Genomic DNA, 17842 nt, shown 5'->3' on the forward strand with positions numbered 1-17842 from the left:
GAAAAACGGCCGTCTTTGAACCTCTCTCATTGTATGACATAGGACCACCGATGAAGAGCCACGATCACTGAAATCGCGACGATTGTTTCACGATGGCAATCTTTCGTCTGGGACAGCCAATAATCGTGCAGTGTATCCCGGGCTTCAGAGTATTGGGAGAATAAAGTGGTTTTGGCATGCAAGAACATCCCACATGTTAATTGGTTTGTCAGAAGCGCTTCCTTTAGATTTCTGTGGGAGCTTTGGGAATCTCACCTAATTTTCGAGTTTAAGCAAACCCCATGGCTTCATTTGTTGTGTCAGATGTACTTTCTAAACGATAGAACTCTGTAGGATTTGGGATCTCTAGGAGTATGACTCAGCACAGCAGGACCTCAAAGGTGTTTCTCTCCCGCCGACGAGATCCTCGAAATCAACTGAGGCTGTCCGTGGAGCTGCACCCACACCGAAACGCACCAGAGAGCCCTTCTCCAAGAGGTAGCGTGGCCGAGCGGTCCAAGGCGCTGGATTTAGGCTCCAGTCTCTCCGGGGGCGTGGGTTCGAATCCCACCGCTGCCAGCAGTGGTTTTAAAGAGGCTCTATTGCCAGCAGTCAGCCAGGCCATCTACGCGCTTTGGAAGTCTCACGTGGACCGTTTCTCAATCAGAAGGCTGCAGCTTCGGCGGGTCGCGTTTGTAGGCTGCGTACGTTATAAATACTTTCTTGTTTCAGAATACTAACAAATATCAGGTTGACTCTTATTCTCAGTTAATGTGAAAATTGCTGTAATATGCTTGTGACTTGCGAATGTATTGTTCAGTTAACTTGAATGAAGCTGGCTTGATTCTCGATGCAGCCTGCATATGCGAGCTCTGGACAACCGACGCAAGCCCTTTAAGTGGTAGCGTGGCCGAGCGGTCTAAGGCGCTGGATTAAGGCTCCAGTCTCTTTGGGGGCGTGGGTTCGAATCCCACCGCTGCCAGGAGCACTTTTAAAGAGGCTCAATTGGCAGCAGTCGGGCACTGTATCAGAGATTTCTGTGAAGCCAGGAATACACTGCAGGATTTTTACCCTCCTATAAGATCATTACCTTATCACACTGTGCGTCATAGATCGTTTAAACCCGGGTACGACAGGCATGTAGACTGTACGATGATGACACGGAAGCTTCGGCGGCTGCGTCACACATTAGCGAAACGTCAACAGCATGCGCTCGCGTTAAACAAATACCAGTACGCAGGTCGTAGCAGCAAACACACTGTGCGTTGATCATGCTGAATTTCTGACACTGTCAGAAAACTATCGTAGGCCACCGCTACGATTTGGACGAAAGACCGGAAAAACGGCCGTCTTTGAACATCTCTCATTGTATGACATAGGACCACCGATGAAGAGCCACGATCACTGAAATCGCGACGATTGTTTCACGATGGCAATCTTTCGTCTGGGACAGCCAATAATCGTGCAGTGTATCCCGGGCTTCAGAGTATTGGGAGAATAAAGTGGTTTTGGCATGCAAGAACATCCCACATGTTAATTGGTTTGTCAGAAGCGCTTCCTTTAGATTTCTGTGGGAGCTTTGGGAATCTCACCTAATTTTCGAGTTTAAGCAAACCCCATGGCTTCATTTGTTGTGTCAGATGTACTTTCTAAACGATAGAACTCTGTAGGATTTGGGATCTCCAGGAGTATGACTCAGCACAGCAGGACCTCAAAGGTGTTTCTCTCCCGCCGACGAGATCCCCGAAATCAACTGAGGCTGTCCGTGGAGCTGCACCCACACCGAAACGCACCAGAGAGCCCTTCTCCAAGAGGTAGCGTGGCCGAGCGGTCCAGGGCGCTGGATTTAGGCTCCAGTCTCTCCGGGGGCGTGGGTTCGAATCCCACCGCTGCCAGCAGTGGTTTTAAAGAGGCTCTATTGCCAGCAGTCAGCCAGGCCATCTACGCGCTTTGGAAGTCTCACGTGGACCGTTTCTCAATCAGAAGGCTGCAGCTTCGGGGGGTCGCGTTTGTAGGCTGCGTACGTTATAAATACTTTCTTGTTTCAGAATACTAACAAATATCAGGTTGACTCTTATTCTCAGGTAATGGGAAAATTGCTGTAATATGCTTGTGACTTGCGAATGTATTGTTCAGTTAACTTGAATGAAGCTGGCTTGATTCTCGATGCAGCCTGCATATGCGAGCTCCGGACACCCGACGCAAGCCCTTTGGGTGGTAGCGTGGCCGAGCGGTCTAAGGCGCTGGATTAAGGCTCCAGTCTCTTCGGGGGCGTGGGTTCGAATCCCACCGCTGCCAGGAGCACTTTTAAAGAGGCTCAATTGGCAGCAGTCGGGCACTGTATCAGAGATTTCTGTAAAGCCAGGAATACACTGCAGGATTTTTGCCCTCCTATAAGATCATTACCTTATCACACTGTGCGTCATAGATCGTTTAAACCCGGGTACGACAGGCATGTAGACTGTACGATGATGACACGGAAGCTTCGGCGGCTGCGTCACACGTTAGCGAAACGTCAACAGCATGCGCTCGCGTTAAACAAATACCAGTACGCAGGTCGTAGCAGCAAACACACTGTGCGTTGATCATGCTGAATTTCTGACACTGTCAGAAAACTATCGTAGGCTATCTTTGGACGAAAGACCGGGAAAACGGCCGTCTTTGAACCTCTCTCATTGTACGACATAGGACCACCGATGAAGAGCCACGATCACTGAAATCGCGACGATTGTTTCACGATGGCAATCTTTCGTCTGGGACAGCCAATAATAGTGCAGTGTATCCCGGGCTTCAGAGTATTGGGAGAATAAAGTGGTTTTGGCATGCAAGAACATCCCACATGTTAATTGGTTTGTCAGAAGCGCTTCCTTTAGATTTCTGTGGGAGCTTTGGGAATCTCACCTAATTTTCGAGTTTAAGCAAACCCCATGGCTTCATTTGTTGTGTCAGATGTACTTTCTAAACGATAGAACTCTGTAGGATTTGGGATCTCCAGGAGTATGACTCAGCACAGCAGGACCTCAAAGGTGTTTCTCTCCCGCCGACGAGATCCTCGAAATCAACTGAGGCTGTCCGTGGAGCTGCACCCACACCGAAACGCACCAGAGAGCCCTTCTCCAAGAGGTAGCGTGGCTGAGCGGTCCAGGGCGCTGGATTTAGGCTCCAGTCTCTCCGGGGGCGTGGGTTCGAATCCCACCGCTGCCAGCAGTGGTTTTAAAGAGGCTCTATTGCCAGCAGTCAGCCAGGCCATCTACGCGCTTTGGAAGTCTCACGTGGACCGTTTCTCAATCAGAAGGCTGCAGCTTCGGCGGGTCGCGTTTGTAGGCTGCGTACGTTATAAATACTTTCTTGTTTCAGAATACTAACAAATATCAGGTTGACTCTTATTCTCAGTTAATGGGAAAATTGCTGTAATATGCTTGTGACTTGCGAATGTATTGTTCAGTTAACTTGAATGAAGCTGGCTTGATTCTCGATGCAGCCTGCATATGCGAGCTCCGGACAACCGACGCAAGCCCTTTAAGTGGTAGCGTGGCCGAGCGGTCTAAGGCGCTGGATTAAGGCTCCAGTCTCTTCGGGGGCGTGGGTTCGAATCCCACCGCTGCCAGGAGCACTTTTAAAGAGGCTCAATTGGCAGCAGTCGGGCACTGTATCAGAGATTTCTGTAAAGCCAGGAATACACTGCAGGATTTTTACCCTCCTATAAGATCATTACCTTATCACACTGTGCGTCATAGATCGTTTAAACCCGGGTACGACAGGCATGTAGACTGTACGATGATGACACGGAAGCTTCGGCGGCTGCGTCACACGTTAGCGAAACGTCAACAGCATGCGCTCGCGTTAAACAAATACCAGTACGCAGGTCGTAGCAGCAAACACACTGTGCGTTGATCATGCTGAATATCTGACACTGTCAGAAAAACAATCGTAGGCTATCTTTGGACGAAAGACCGGAAAAACGGCCGTCTTTGAACCTCTCTCATTGTATGACATAGGACCACCGATGAAGAGCCACGATCACTGAAATCGCGACGATTGTTTCACGATGGCAATCTTTCGTCTGGGACAGCCAATAATCGTGCAGTGTATCCCGGGCTTCAGAGTATTGGGAGAATAAAGTGGTTTTGGCATGCAAGAACATCCCACATGTTAATTGGTTTGTCAGAAGCGCTTGCTTTAGATTTCTGTGGGAGCTTTGGGAATCTCACCTAATTTTCGAGTTTAAGCAAACCCCATGGCTTCATTTGTTGTGTCAGATGTACTTTCTAAACGATAGAACTCTGTAGGATTTGGGATCTCCAGGAGTATGACTCAGCACAGCAGGACCTCAAAGGTGTTTCTCTCCCGCCGACGAGATCCTCGAAATCAACTGAGGCTGTCCGTGGAGCTGCACCCACACCGAAACGCACCAGAGAGCCCTTCTCCAAGAGGTAGCGTGGCCGAGCGGTCCAAGGCGCTGGATTTAGGCTCCAGTCTCTCCGGGGGCGTGGGTTCGAATCCCACCGCTGCCAGCAGTGGTTTTAAAGAGGCTCTATTGCCAGCAGTCAGCCAGGCCATCTACGCGCTTTGGAAGTCTCACGTGGACCGTTTCTCAATCAGAAGGCTGCAGCTTCGGCGGGTCGCGTTTGTAGGCTGCGTACGTTATAAATACTTTCTTGTTTCAGAATACTAACAAATATCAGGTTGACTCTTATTCTCAGTTAATGAGAAAATTGCTGTAATATGCTTGTGACTTGCGAATGTATTGTTCAGTTAACTTGAATGAAGCTGGCTTGATTCTCGATGCAGCCTGCATATGCGAGCTTCGGACAACCGACGCAAGCCCTTTAAGTGGTAGCGTGGCCGAGCGGTCTAAGGCGCTGGATTAAGGCTCCAGTCTCTTCGGGGGCGTGGGTTCGAATCCCACCGCTGCCTGGAGCACTTTTAAAGAGGCTCAATTCGCAGCAGTCGGGCACTGTATCAGAGATTTCTGTAAAGCCAGGAATACACTGCAGGATTTTTACCCTCCTATAAGATCATTACCTTATCACACTGTGCGTCATAGATCGTTTAAACCCGGGTACGACAGGCATGTAGACTGTACGATGATGACACGGAAGCTTCGGCGGCTGCGTCACACGTTAGCGAAACGTCAACAGCATGCGCTCGCGTTAAACAAATACCAGTAGGCAGGTCGTAGCAGCAAACACACTGTACATTGATCATGCTGAACTTCTGACACTGTCAGAAAACTATCGTAGGCTATCTTTGGACGAAAGACCGGAAAAACGTCCGTCTTTGAACCTCTCTCATTGTATGACATAGAACCACCGATGAAGAGCCACGATCACTGAAATCGCAACGATTGTTTCACGATGGCAATCTTTCGTCTGGGACAGCCAATAATCGTGCAGTGTATCCCGGGCTTCAGAGTATTGGGAGAATAAAGTGGTTTTGGCATGCAAGAACATCCCACATGTTAATTGGTTTGTCAGAAGCGCTTCCTTTAGATTTCTGTGGGAGCTTTGGGAATCTCACCTAATTTTCGAGTTTAAGCAAACCCCATGGCTTCATTTGTTGTGTCAGATGTACTTTCTAAACGATAGAACTCTGTAGGATTTGGGATCTCCAGGAGTATGACTCAGCACAGCAGGACCTCAAAGGTGTTTCTCTCCCGCCGACGAGATCCTCGAAATCAACTGAGGCTGTCCGTGGAGCTGCACCCACACCGAAACGCACCAAAGAGCCCTTCTCCAAGAGGTAGCGTGGCCGAGCGGTCCAAGGCGCTGGATTTAGGCTCCAGTCTCTGGGGGCGTGGGTTCGAATCCCACCGCTGCCAGCAGTGGTTTTAAAGAGGCTCTATTGCCAGCAGTCAGCCAGGCCATCTACGCGCTTTGGAAGTCTCACGTGGACCGTTTCTCAATCAGAAGGCTGCAGCTTCGGCGGGTCGCGTTTGTAGGCTGCGTACGTTATAAATACTTTCTTGTTTCAGAATACTAACAAATATCAGGTTGACTCTTATTCTCAGTTAATGGGAAAATTGCTGTAATATGCTTGTGACTTGCGAATGTATTGTTCAGTTAACTTGAATGAAGCTGGCTTGATTCTCGATGCAGCCTGCATATGCGAGCTCTGGACAACCGACGCAAGCCCTTTAAGTGGTAGCGTGGCCGAGCGGTCTAAGGCGCTGGATTAAGGCTCCAGTCTCTTTGGGGGCGTGGGTTCGAATCCCACCGCTGCCAGGAGCACTTTTAAAGAGGCTCAATTGGCAGCAGTCGGGCACTGTATCAGAGAATTCTGTGAAGCCAGGAATACACTGCAGGATTTTTACCCTCCTATAAGATCATTACCTTATCACACTGTGCGTCATAGATCGTTTAAACCCGGGTACGACAGGCATGTAGACTGTACGATGATGACACGGAAGCTTCGGCGGCTGCGTCACACGTTAGCGAAACGTCAACAGCATGCGCTCGCGTTAAACAAATACCAGTACGCAGGTCGTAGCAGCAAACACACTGTGCGTTGATCATGCTGAATTTCTGACACTGTCAGAAAACTATCGTAGGCCACCGCTACGATTTGGACGAAAGACCGGAAAAACGGCCGTCTTTGAACATCTCTCATTGTATGACATAGGACCACCGATGAAGAGCCACGATCACTGAAATCGCGACGATTGTTTCACGATGGCAATCTTTCGTCTGGGACAGCCAATAATCGTGCAGTGTATCCCGGGCTTCAGAGTATTGGGAGAATAAAGTGGTTTTGGCATGCAAGAACATCCCACATGTTAATTGGTTTGTCAGAAGCGCTTCCTTTAGATTTCTGTGGGAGCTTTGGGAATCTCACCTAATTTTCGAGTTTAAGCAAACCCCATGGCTTCATTTGTTGTGTCAGATGTACTTTCTAAACGATAGAACTCTGTAGGATTTGGGATCTCCAGGAGTATGACTCAGCACAGCAGGACCTCAAAGGTGTTTCTCTCCCGCCGACGAGATCCTCGAAATCAACTGAGGCTGTCCGTGGAGCTGCACCCACACCGAAACGCACCAGAGAGCCCTTCTCCAAGAGGTAGCGTGGCCGAGCGGTCCAAGGCGCTGGATTTAGGCTCCAGTCTCTCCGGGGGCGTGGGTTCGAATCCCACCGCTGCCAGCAGTGGTTTTAAAGAGGCTCTATTGCCAGCAGTCAGCCAGGCCATCTACGCGCTTTGGAAGTCTCACGTGGACCGTTTCTCAATCAGAAGGCTGCAGCTTCGGCGGGTCGCGTTTGTAGGCTGCGTACGTTATAAATACTTTCTTGTTTCAGAATACTAACAAATATCAGGTTGACTCTTATTCTCAGTTAATGGGAAAATTGCTGTAATATGCTTGTGACTTGCGAATGTATTGTTCAGTTAACTTGAATGAAGCTGGCTTGATTCTCGATGCAGCCTGCATATGCGAGCTCTGGACAACCGACGCAAGCCCTTTAAGTGGTAGCGTGGCCGAGCGGTCTAAGGCGCTGGATTAAGGCTCCAGTCTCTTTGGGGGCGTGGGTTCGAATCCCACCGCTGCCAGGAGCACTTTTAAAGAGGATCAATTGGCAGCAGTCGTGCACTGTATCAGAGATTTCTGTGAAGCCAGGAATACACTGCAGGATTTTTACCCTCCTATAAGATCATTACCTTATCACACTGTGCGTCATAGATCGTTTAAACCCGGGTACGACAGGCATGTAGACTGTACGATGATGACACGGAAGCTTCGGCGGCTGCGTCACACGTTAGCGAAACGTCAACAGCATGCGCTCGCGTTAAACAAATACCAGTACGCAGGTCGTAGCAGCAAACACACTGTGCGTTGATCATGCTGAATTTCTGACACTGTCAGAAAACTATCGTAGGCCACCGCTACGATTTGGACGAAAGACCGGAAAAACGGCCGTCTTTGAACATCTCTCATTGTATGACATAGGACCACCGATGAAGAGCCACGATCACTGAAATCGCGACGATTGTTTCACGATGGCAATCTTTCGTCTGGGACAGCCAATAATCGTGCAGTGTATCCCGGGCTTCAGAGTATTGGGAGAATAAAGTGGTTTTGGCATGCAAGAACATCCCACATGTTAATTGGTTTGTCAGAAGCGCTTCCTTTAGATTTCTGTGGGAGCTTTGGGAATCTCACCTAATTTTCGAGTTTAAGCAAACCCCATGGCTTCATTTGTTGTGTCAGATGTACTTTCTAAACGATAGAACTCTGTAGGATTTGGGATCTCCAGGAGTATGACTCAGCACAGCAGGACCTCAAAGGTGTTTCTCTCCCGCCGACAAGATCCTCGAAATCAACTGAGGCTGTCCGTGGAGCTGCACCCACACCGAAACGCACCAGAGAGCCCTTCTCCAAGAGGTAGCGTGGCCGAGCGGTCCAAGGCGCTGGATTAAGGCTCCAGTCTCTTCGGGGGCGTGGGTTCAAATCCCACCGCTGCCAGCAGTGGTTTTAAAGAGGCTCTATTGCCAGCAGTCAGCCAGGCCATCTACGCGCTTTGGAAGTCTCACGTGGACCGTTTCTCAATCAGAAGGCTGCAGCTTCGGCGGGTCGCGTTTGTAGGCTGCGTACGTTATAAATACTTTCTTGTTTCAGAATACTAACAAATATCAGGTTGACTCTTATTCTCAGTTAATGGGAAAATTGCTGTAATATGCTTGTGACTTGCGAATGTATTGTTCAGTTAACTTGAATGAAGCTGGCTTGATTCTCGATGCAGCCTGCATATGCGAGCTCCGGACAACCGACGCAAGCCCTTTAAGTGGTAGCGTGGCCGAGCGGTCTAAGGCGCTGGATTAAGGCTCCAGTCTCTTCGGGGGCGTGGGTTCGAATCCCACCGCTGCAAGGAGCACTTTTAAAGAGGCTCAATTGGCAGCAGTCGGGCACTGTATCAGAGATTTCTGTAAAGCCAGGAATACACTGCAGGATTTTTGCCCTCCTATAAGATCATTACCTTATCACACTGTGCGTCATAGATCGTTTAAACCCGGGTACGACAGGCATGTAGACTGTACGATGATGACACGAAGGCTTCGGCGGCTGCGTCACACGTTAGCGAAACGTCAACAGCATGCGCTCGCGTTAAACAAATACCAGTACGCAGGTCGTAGCAGCAAACACACTGTGCGTTGATCATGCTGAATTTCTGACACTGTCAGAAAACTATCGTAGGCTATCTTTGGACGAACGACCGGGAAAACGGCCGTCTTTGAACCCCTCTCATTGTACGACATAGGACCACCGATGAAGAGCCACGATCACTGAAATCGCGACGATTGTTTCACGATGGCAATCTTTCGTCTGGGACAGCCAATAATCGTGCAGTGTATCCCGGGCTTCAGAGTATTGGGAGAATAAAGTGGTTTTGGCATGCAAGAACATCCCACATGTTAATTGGTTTGTCAGAAGCGCTTCCTTTAGATTTCTGTGGGAGCTTTGGGAATCTCACCTAATTTTCGAGTTTAAGCAAACCCCATGGCTTCATTTGTTGTGTCAGATGTACTTTCTAAACGATAGAACTCTGTAGGATTTGGGATCTCCAGGAGTATGACTCAGCACAGCAGGACCTCAAAGGTGTTTCTCTCCCGCCGACGAGATCCTCGAAATCAACTGAGGCTGTCCGTGGAGCTGCACCCACACCGAAACGCACCAGAGAGCCCTTCTCCAAGAGGTAGCGTGGCCGAGCGGTCCAAGGCGCTGGATTTAGGCTCCAGTCTCTCCGGGGGCGTGGGTTTGAATCCCACCGCTGCCAGCAGTGGTTTTAAAGAGGCTCTATTGCCAGCAGTCAGCCAGGCCATCTACGCGCTTTGGAAGTCTCACGTGGACCGTTTCTCAATCAGAAGGCTGCAGCTTCGGCGGGTCGCGTTTGTAGGCTGCGTACGTTATAAATACTTTCTTGTTTCAGAATACTAACAAATATCAGGTTGACTCTTATTCTCAGTTAATGGGAAAATTGCTGTAATATGCTTGTGACTTGCGAATGTATTGTTCAGTTAACTTGAATGAAGCTGGCTTGATTCTCGATGCAGCCTGCATATGCGAGCTCCGGACACCCGACGCAAGCCCTTTGAGTGGTAGCGTGGCCGAGCGGTCTAAGGCGCTGGATTAAGGCTCCAGTCTCTTCGGGGGCGTGGGTTCGAATCCCACCGCTGCCAGGAGCACTTTTAAAGAGGCTCAATTGGCAGCAGTCGGGCACTGTATCAGAGATTTCTGTAAAGCCAGGAATACACTGCAGGATTTTTGCCCTCCTATAAGATCATTACCTTATCACACTCTGCGTCATAGATCGTTTAAACCCGGGTACGACAGGCATGTAGACTGTACGATGATGACACGGAAGCTTCGGCGGCTGCGTCACACGTTAGCGAAACGTCAACAGCATGCGCTCGCGTTAAACAAATACCAGTACGCAGGTCGTAGCAGCAAACACACTGTGCATTGATCATGCTGAATTTCTGACACTGTCAGAAAACTATCGTAGGCTATCTTTGGACGAAAGACCGGGAAAACGGCCGTCTTTGAACCTCTCTCATTGTACGACATAGGACCACCGATGAAGAGCCACGATCACTGAAATCGCGACGATTGTTTCACGATGGCAATCTTTCGTCTGGGACAGCCAATAATAGTGCAGTGTATCCCGGGCTTCAGAGTATTGGGAGAATAAAGTGGTTTTGGCATGCAAGAACATCCCACATGTTAATTGGTTTGTCAGAAGCGCTTCCTTTAGATTTCTGTGGGAGCTTTGGGAATCTCACCTAATTTTCGAGTTTAAGCAAACCCCATGGCTTCATTTGTTGTGTCAGATGTACTTTCTAAACGATAGAACTCTGTAGGATTTGGGATCTCCAGGAGTATGACTCAGCACAGCAGGACCTCAAAGGTGTTTCTCTCCCGCCGACGAGATCCTCGAAATCAACTGAGGCTGTCCGTGGAGCTGCACCCACACCGAAACGCACCAGAGAGCCCTTCTCCAAGTGGTAGCGTGGCCGAGCGGTCCAAGGCGCTGGATTTAGGCTGCAGTCTCTCCGGGGGCTTGGGTTCGAATCCCACCGCTGCCAGCAGTGGTTTTAAAGAGGCTCTATTGCCAGCAGTCAGCCAGGCCATCTACGCGCTTTGGATGTCTCACGTGGACCGTTTCTCAATCAGAAGGCTGCAGCTTCGGGGGGTCGCGGTTGTAGGCTGCGTACGTTATAAATACTTTCTTGTTTCAGAATACTAACAAATTTTAGGTTGACTCTTATTCTCAGTTAATGGGAAAATTGCTGTAATATGCTTGTGACTTGCGAATGTATTGTTCAGTTAACTTGAATGAAGCTGGCTTGATTCTCGATGCAGCCTGCATATGCGTCCTCCGGACAACCGACACAAGCCCTTTGAGTGGTAGCGTGGCCGAGCGGTCTAAGGCGCTGGATTAAGGCTCCAGTCTCTTCGGGGGCGTGGGTTCGAATCCCACCGCTGCCAGGAACACTTTTAAAGAGGCTCAATTGGCAGCAGTCGGGCACTGTATCAGAGATTTCTGTAAAGCCAGGAATACACTGCAGGATTTTCGCCCTCCTATAAGATCATTACCTTATCACACTGTGCGTCATAGATCGTTTAAACCCGGGTACGACAGGCATGTAGACTGTACGATGATGACACGGAAGCTTCGGCGGCTGCGTCACACGTTAGCGAAAAGTCAACAGCATGCGCTCGCGTTAAACAAATACCAGTACGCAGGTCGTAGCAGCAAACACACTGTGCGTTGATCATGCTGAATTTCTGACACTGTCAGAAAACTATCGTAGGCTATCTTTGGACGAAAGACCGGGAAAACGGCCGTCTTTGAACCTCTCTCATTGTACGACATAGGACCACCGATGAAGAGCCACGATCACTGAAATCGCGACGATTGTTTCACGATGGCAATCTTTCGTCTGGGACAGCCAATAATCGTGCAGTGTATCCCGGGCTTCAGAGTATTGGGAGAATAAAGTGGTTTTGGCATGCAAGAACATCCCACATGTTAATTGGTTTGTCAGAAGCGCTTCCTTTAGATTTCTGTGGGAGCTTTGGGAATCTCACCTAATTTTCGAGTTTAAGCAAACCCCATGGCTTCATTTGTTGTGTCAGATGTACTTTCTAAACGATAGAACTCTGTAGGATTTGGGATCTCCAGGAGTATGACTCAGCACAGCAGGACCTCAAAGGTGTTTCTCTCCCGCCGACAAGATCCTCGAAATCAACTGAGGCTGTCCGTGGAGCTGCACCCACACCGAAACGCACCAGAGAGCCCTTCTCCAAGAGGTAGCGTGGCCGAGCGGTCCAAGGCGCTGGATTTAGGCTCCAGTCTCTCCGGGGGCGTGGGTTTGAATCCCACCGCTGCCAGCAGTGGTTTTAAAGAGGCTCTATTGCCAGCAGTCAGCCAGGCCATCTACGCGCTTTGGAAGTCTCACGTGGACCGTTTCTCAATCAGAAGGCTGCAGCTTCGGCGGGTCGCGTTTGTAGGCTGCGTACGTTATAAATACTTTCTTGTTTCAGAATACTAACAAATATCAGGTTGACTCTTATTCTCAGTTAATGGGAAAATTGCTGTAATATGCTTGTGACTTGCGAATGTATTGTTCAGTTAACTTGAATGAAGCTGGCTTGATTCTCGATGCAGCCTGCATATGCGAGCTCCGGACACCCGACGCAAGCCCTTTGAGTGGTAGCGTGGCCGAGCGGTCTAAGGCGCTGGATTAAGGCTCCAGTCTCTTCGGGGGCGTGGGTTCGAATCCCACCGCTGCCAGGAGCACTTTTAAAGAGGCTCAATTGGCAGCAGTCGGGCACTGTATCAGAGATTTCTGTAAAGCCAGGAATACACTGCAGGATTTTTGCCCTCCTATAAGATCATTACCTTATCACACTCTGCGTCATAGATCGTTTAAACCCGGGTACGACAGGCATGTAGACTGTACGATGATGACACGGAAGCTTCGGCGGCTGCGTCACACGTTAGCGAAACGTCAACAGCATGCGCTCGCGTTAAACAAATACCAGTACGCAGGTCGTAGCAGCAAACACACTGTGCATTGATCATGCTGAATTTCTGACACTGTCAGAAAACTATCGTAGGCTATCTTTGGACGAAAGACCGGGAAAACGGCCGTCTTTGAACCTCTCTCATTGTACGACATAGGACCACCGATGAAGAGCCACGATCACTGAAATCGCGACGATTGTTTCACGATGGCAATCTTTCGTCTGGGACAGCCAATAATAGTGCAGTGTATCCCGGGCTTCAGAGTATTGGGAGAATAAAGTGGTTTTGGCATGCAAGAACATCCCACATGTTAATTGGTTTGTCAGAAGCGCTTCCTTTAGATTTCTGTGGGAGCTTTGGGAATCTCACCTAATTTTCGAGTTTAAGCAAACCCCATGGCTTCATTTGTTGTGTCAGATGTACTTTCTAAACGATAGAACTCTGTAGGATTTGGGATCTCCAGGAGTATGACTCAGCACAGCAGGACCTCAAAGGTGTTTCTCTCCCGCCGACGAGATCCTCGAAATCAACTGAGGCTGTCCGTGGAGCTGCACCCACACCGAAACGCACCAGAGAGCCCTTCTCCAAGTGGTAGCGTGGCCGAGCGGTCCAAGGCGCTGGATTTAGGCTGCAGTCTCTCCGGGGGCTTGGGTTCGAATCCCACCGCTGCCAGCAGTGGTTTTAAAGAGGCTCTATTGCCAGCAGTCAGCCAGGCCATCTACGCGCTTTGGATGTCTCACGTGGACCGTTTCTCAATCAGAAGGCTGCAGCTTCGGGGGGTCGCGGTTGTAGGCTGCGTACGTTATAAATACTTTCTTGTTTCAGAATACTAACAAATTTTAGGTTGACTCTTATTCTCAGTTAATGGGAAAATTGCTGTAATATGCTTGTGACTTGCGAATGTATTGTTCAGTTAACTTGAATGAAGCTGGCTTGATTCTCGATGCAGCCTGCATATGCGTCCTCCGGACAACCGACACAAGCCCTTTGAGTGGTAGCGTGGCCGAGCGGTCTAAGGCGCTGGATTAAGGCTCCAGTCTCTTCGGGGGCGTGGGTTCGAATCCCACCGCTGCCAGGAACACTTTTAAAGAGGCTCAATTGGCAGCAGTCGGGCACTGTATCAGAGATTTCTGTAAAGCCAGGAATACACTGCAGGATTTTCGCCCTCCTATAAGATCATTACCTTATCACACTGTGCGTCATAGATCGTTTAAACCCGGGTACGACAGGCATGTAGACTGTACGATGATGACACGGAAGCTTCGGCGGCTGCGTCACACGTTAGCGAAAAGTCAACAGCATGCGCTCGCGTTAAACAAATACCAGTACGCAGGTCGTAGCAGCAAACACACTGTGCGTTGATCATGCTGAATTTCTGACACTGTCAGAAAACTATCGAAGGCTATCTTTGGACGAAAGACCGGGAAAACGGCCGTCTTTGAACCTCTCTCATTGTACGACATAGGACCACCGATGAAGAGCCACGATCACTGAAATCGCGACGATTGTTTCACGATGGCAATCTTTCGTCTGGGACAGCCAATAATCGTGCAGTGTATCCCGGGCTTCAGAGTATTGGGAGAATAAAGTGGTTTTGGCATGCAAGAACATCCCACATGTTAATTGGTTTGTCAGAAGCGCTTCCTTTAGATTTCTGTGGGAGCTTTGGGAATCTCACCTAATTTTCGAGTTTAAGCAAACCCCATGGCTTCATTTGTTGTGTCAGATGTACTTTCTAAACGATAGAACTCTGTAGGATTTGGGATCTCCAGGAGTATGACTCAGCACAGCAGGACCTCAAAGGTGTTTCTCTCCCGCCGACAAGATCCTCGAAATCAACTGAGGCTGTCCGTGGAGCTGCACCCACACTGAAACGCACCAGAGAGCCCTTCTCCAAGAGGTAGCGTGGCCGAGCGGTCCAAGGCGCTGGATTTAGGCTCCAGTCTCTCCGGGGGCGTGGGTTCGAATCCCACCGCTGCCAGCAGTGGTTTTAAAGAGGCTCTATTGCCAGCAGTCAGCCAGGCCATCTACGCGCTTTGGAAGTCTCACGTGGACCGTTTCTCAATCAGAAGGCTGCAGCTTCGGGGGGTCGCGTTTGTAGGCTGCGTACGTTATAAATACTTTCTTGTTTCAGAATACTAACAAATATCAGGTTGACTCTTATTCTCAGGTAATGGGAAAATTGCTGTAATATGCTTGTGACTTGCGAATGTATTGTTCAGTTAACTTGAATGAAGCTGGCTTGATTCTCGATGCAGCCTGCATATGCGAGCTCCGGACACCCGACGCAAGCCCTTTGAGTGGTAGCGTGGCCGAGCGGTCTAAGGCGCTGGATTAAGGCTCCAGTCTCTTCGGGGGCGTGGGTTCGAATCCCACCGCTGCCAGGAGCACTTTTAAAGAGGCTCAATTGGCAGCAGTCGGGCACTGTATCAGAGATTTCTGTAAAGCCAGGAATACACTGCAGGATTTTTGCCCTCCTATAAGATCATTACCTTATCACACTGTGCGTCATAGATCGTTTAAACCCGGGTACGACAGGCATGTAGACTGTACGATGATGACACGGAAGCTTCGGCGGCTGCGTCACACGTTAGCGAAACGTCAACAGCATGCGCTCGCGTTAAACAAATACCAGTACGCAGGTCGTAGCAGCAAACACACTGTGCATTGATCATGCTGAATTTCTGACACTGTCAGAAAACTATCGTAGGCTATCTTTGGACGAAAGACCGGGAAAACGGCCGTCTTTGAACCTCTCTCATTGTACGACATAGGACCACCGATGAAGAGCCACGATCACTGAAATCGCGACGATTGTTTCACGATGGCAATCTTTCGTCTGGGACAGCCAATAATAGTGCAGTGTATCCCGGGCTTCAGAGTATTGGGAGAATAAAGTGGTTTTGGCATGCAAGAACATCCCACATGTTAATTGGTTTGTCAGAAGCGCTTCCTTTAGATTTCTGTGGGAGCTTTGGGAATCTCACCTAATTTTCGAGTTTAAGCAAACCCCATGGCTTCATTTGTTGTGTCAGATGTACTTTCTAAACGATAGAACTCTGTAGGATTTGGGATCTCCAGGAGTATGACTCAGCACAGCAGGACCTCAAAGGTGTTTCTCTCCCGCCGACGAGATCCTCGAAATCAACTGAGGCTGTCCGTGGAGCTGCACCCACACCGAAACGCACCAGAGAGCCCTTCTCCAAGAGGTAGCGTGGCCGAGCGGTCCAAGGCGCTGGATTTAGGCTGCAGTCTCTCCGGGGGCTTGGGTTCGAATCCCACCGCTGCCAGCAGTGGTTTTAAAGAGGCTCTATTGCCAGCAGTCAGCCAGGCCATCTACGCGCTTTGGATGTCTCACGTGGACCGTTTCTCAATCAGAAGGCTGCAGCTTCGGGGGGTCGCGGTTGTAGGCTGCGTACGTTATAAATACTTTCTTGTTTCAGAATACTAACAAATTTTAGGTTGACTCTTATTCTCAGTTAATGGGAAAATTGCTGTAATATGCTTGTGACTTGCGAATGTATTGTTCAGTTAACTTGAATGAAGCTGGCTTGATTCTCGATGCAGCCTGCATATGCGTCCTCCGGACAACCGACACAAGCCCTTTGAGTGGTAGCGTGGCCGAGCGGTCTAAGGCGCTGGATTAAGGCTCCAGTCTCTTCGGGGGCGTGGGTTCGAATCCCACCGCTGCCAGGAACACTTTTAAAGAGGCTCAATTGGCAGCAGTCGGGCACTGTATCAGAGATTTCTGTAAAGCCAGGAATACACTGCAGGATTTTCGCCCTCCTATAAGATCATTACCTTATCACACTGTGCGTCATAGATCGTTTAAACCCGGGTACGACAGGCATGTAGACTGTACGATGATGACACGGAAGCTTCGGCGGCTGCGTCACACGTTAGCGAAAAGTCAACAGCATGCGCTCGCGTTAAACAAATACCAGTACGCAGGTCGTAGCAGCAAACACACTGTGCGTTGATCATGCTGAATTTCTGACACTGTCAGAAAACTATCGTAGGCTATCTTTGGACGAAAGACCGGGAAAACGGCCGTCTTTGAACCTCTCTCATTGTACGACATAGGACCACCGATGAAGAGCCACGATCACTGAATCGCGACGATTGTTTCACGATGGCAATCTTTCGTCTGGGACAGCCAATAATCGTGCAGTGTATCCCGGGCTTCAGAGTATTGGGAGAATAAAGTGGTTTTGGCATGCAAGAACATCCCACATGTTAATTGGTTTGTCAGAAGCGCTTCCTTTAGATTTCTGTGGGAGCTTTGGGAATCTCACCTAATTTTCGAGTTTAAGCAAACCCCATGGCTTCATTTGTTGTGTCAGATGTACTTTCTAAACGATAGAACTCTGTAGGATTTGGGATCTCCAGGAGTATGACTCAGCACAGCAGGACCTCAAAGGTGTTTCTCTCCCGCCGACGAGATCCTCGAAATCAACTGAGGCTGTCCGTGGAGCTGCACCCACACCGAAACGCACCAGAGAGCCCTTCTCCAAGAGGTAGCGTGGCCGAGCGGTCCAAGGCGCTGCGCCCAAGCTGGGGAACAATAGTCCAACAAAGACGGGGAAGAAGGGGGGAAAAGGGGGAAGAAAGAAAAAGAGAAAGGGAAAAAGCGAAAGAGAAAACGAGAAGGAAGAGAGGAGAAATCGGATGTTTGGTGACAGATCTTTCTTCTGTCTGATTGTTTATACAGTTTACGCGACGGAAATGACCCATTTTAAATACATTGTTTCCTATTGCAGGTACGCGCCAAAGACTCGGTTCGAATCCAGCCAAAGGCACTTTTCTGTAATATTTTGTGATTTTATTTTTATCAAATTCTTGAACG

General features: G+C 49.3%; 22 non-coding genes across 22 annotated transcripts; all 22 read left to right on the forward strand.

Moving 5' to 3' along the window:
- Positions 1–476: 476 nt before the first annotated feature.
- Positions 477–558, forward strand: trnal-uag (transfer RNA leucine (anticodon UAG)). Its single transcript has one exon. It is a non-coding gene; the product is annotated as a tRNA-Leu (tRNA).
- Positions 559–879: 321 nt separating this feature from the next.
- trnal-aag (transfer RNA leucine (anticodon AAG)) lies at positions 880–961 on the forward strand. The gene has a single exon. It is a non-coding gene; the product is annotated as a tRNA-Leu (tRNA).
- An 831-nt stretch (positions 962–1792) lies between these two features.
- trnal-uag (transfer RNA leucine (anticodon UAG)) lies at positions 1793–1874 on the forward strand. Its single transcript has one exon. It is a non-coding gene; the product is annotated as a tRNA-Leu (tRNA).
- Positions 1875–2195: 321 nt separating this feature from the next.
- On the forward strand, positions 2196–2277 carry trnal-aag (transfer RNA leucine (anticodon AAG)). The gene has a single exon. It is a non-coding gene; the product is annotated as a tRNA-Leu (tRNA).
- An 824-nt stretch (positions 2278–3101) lies between these two features.
- trnal-uag (transfer RNA leucine (anticodon UAG)) lies at positions 3102–3183 on the forward strand. The gene has a single exon. It is a non-coding gene; the product is annotated as a tRNA-Leu (tRNA).
- A 321-nt stretch (positions 3184–3504) lies between these two features.
- Positions 3505–3586, forward strand: trnal-aag (transfer RNA leucine (anticodon AAG)). The gene has a single exon. It is a non-coding gene; the product is annotated as a tRNA-Leu (tRNA).
- Positions 3587–4411: 825 nt separating this feature from the next.
- Positions 4412–4493, forward strand: trnal-uag (transfer RNA leucine (anticodon UAG)). The gene has a single exon. It is a non-coding gene; the product is annotated as a tRNA-Leu (tRNA).
- A 321-nt stretch (positions 4494–4814) lies between these two features.
- trnal-aag (transfer RNA leucine (anticodon AAG)) lies at positions 4815–4896 on the forward strand. Its single transcript has one exon. It is a non-coding gene; the product is annotated as a tRNA-Leu (tRNA).
- Positions 4897–5720: 824 nt separating this feature from the next.
- On the forward strand, positions 5721–5800 carry trnal-uag (transfer RNA leucine (anticodon UAG)). The gene has a single exon. It is a non-coding gene; the product is annotated as a tRNA-Leu (tRNA).
- A 321-nt stretch (positions 5801–6121) lies between these two features.
- trnal-aag (transfer RNA leucine (anticodon AAG)) lies at positions 6122–6203 on the forward strand. Its single transcript has one exon. It is a non-coding gene; the product is annotated as a tRNA-Leu (tRNA).
- Positions 6204–7034: 831 nt separating this feature from the next.
- trnal-uag (transfer RNA leucine (anticodon UAG)) lies at positions 7035–7116 on the forward strand. Its single transcript has one exon. It is a non-coding gene; the product is annotated as a tRNA-Leu (tRNA).
- A 321-nt stretch (positions 7117–7437) lies between these two features.
- trnal-aag (transfer RNA leucine (anticodon AAG)) lies at positions 7438–7519 on the forward strand. Its single transcript has one exon. It is a non-coding gene; the product is annotated as a tRNA-Leu (tRNA).
- Positions 7520–8350: 831 nt separating this feature from the next.
- Positions 8351–8432, forward strand: trnal-aag (transfer RNA leucine (anticodon AAG)). The gene has a single exon. It is a non-coding gene; the product is annotated as a tRNA-Leu (tRNA).
- A 1227-nt stretch (positions 8433–9659) lies between these two features.
- trnal-uag (transfer RNA leucine (anticodon UAG)) lies at positions 9660–9741 on the forward strand. Its single transcript has one exon. It is a non-coding gene; the product is annotated as a tRNA-Leu (tRNA).
- A 321-nt stretch (positions 9742–10062) lies between these two features.
- Positions 10063–10144, forward strand: trnal-aag (transfer RNA leucine (anticodon AAG)). Its single transcript has one exon. It is a non-coding gene; the product is annotated as a tRNA-Leu (tRNA).
- Positions 10145–11371: 1227 nt separating this feature from the next.
- Positions 11372–11453, forward strand: trnal-aag (transfer RNA leucine (anticodon AAG)). The gene has a single exon. It is a non-coding gene; the product is annotated as a tRNA-Leu (tRNA).
- Positions 11454–12277: 824 nt separating this feature from the next.
- Positions 12278–12359, forward strand: trnal-uag (transfer RNA leucine (anticodon UAG)). Its single transcript has one exon. It is a non-coding gene; the product is annotated as a tRNA-Leu (tRNA).
- A 321-nt stretch (positions 12360–12680) lies between these two features.
- trnal-aag (transfer RNA leucine (anticodon AAG)) lies at positions 12681–12762 on the forward strand. The gene has a single exon. It is a non-coding gene; the product is annotated as a tRNA-Leu (tRNA).
- A 1227-nt stretch (positions 12763–13989) lies between these two features.
- trnal-aag (transfer RNA leucine (anticodon AAG)) lies at positions 13990–14071 on the forward strand. Its single transcript has one exon. It is a non-coding gene; the product is annotated as a tRNA-Leu (tRNA).
- Positions 14072–14895: 824 nt separating this feature from the next.
- Positions 14896–14977, forward strand: trnal-uag (transfer RNA leucine (anticodon UAG)). Its single transcript has one exon. It is a non-coding gene; the product is annotated as a tRNA-Leu (tRNA).
- Positions 14978–15298: 321 nt separating this feature from the next.
- trnal-aag (transfer RNA leucine (anticodon AAG)) lies at positions 15299–15380 on the forward strand. Its single transcript has one exon. It is a non-coding gene; the product is annotated as a tRNA-Leu (tRNA).
- A 1227-nt stretch (positions 15381–16607) lies between these two features.
- On the forward strand, positions 16608–16689 carry trnal-aag (transfer RNA leucine (anticodon AAG)). The gene has a single exon. It is a non-coding gene; the product is annotated as a tRNA-Leu (tRNA).
- The last annotated feature ends 1153 nt before the right edge of the window (positions 16690–17842 follow it).

This window comes from Paramisgurnus dabryanus, chromosome 1, assembly GCF_030506205.2.
Source record: "Paramisgurnus dabryanus chromosome 1, PD_genome_1.1, whole genome shotgun sequence".
Taxonomy (NCBI): domain Eukaryota; kingdom Metazoa; phylum Chordata; class Actinopteri; order Cypriniformes; family Cobitidae; genus Paramisgurnus; species Paramisgurnus dabryanus.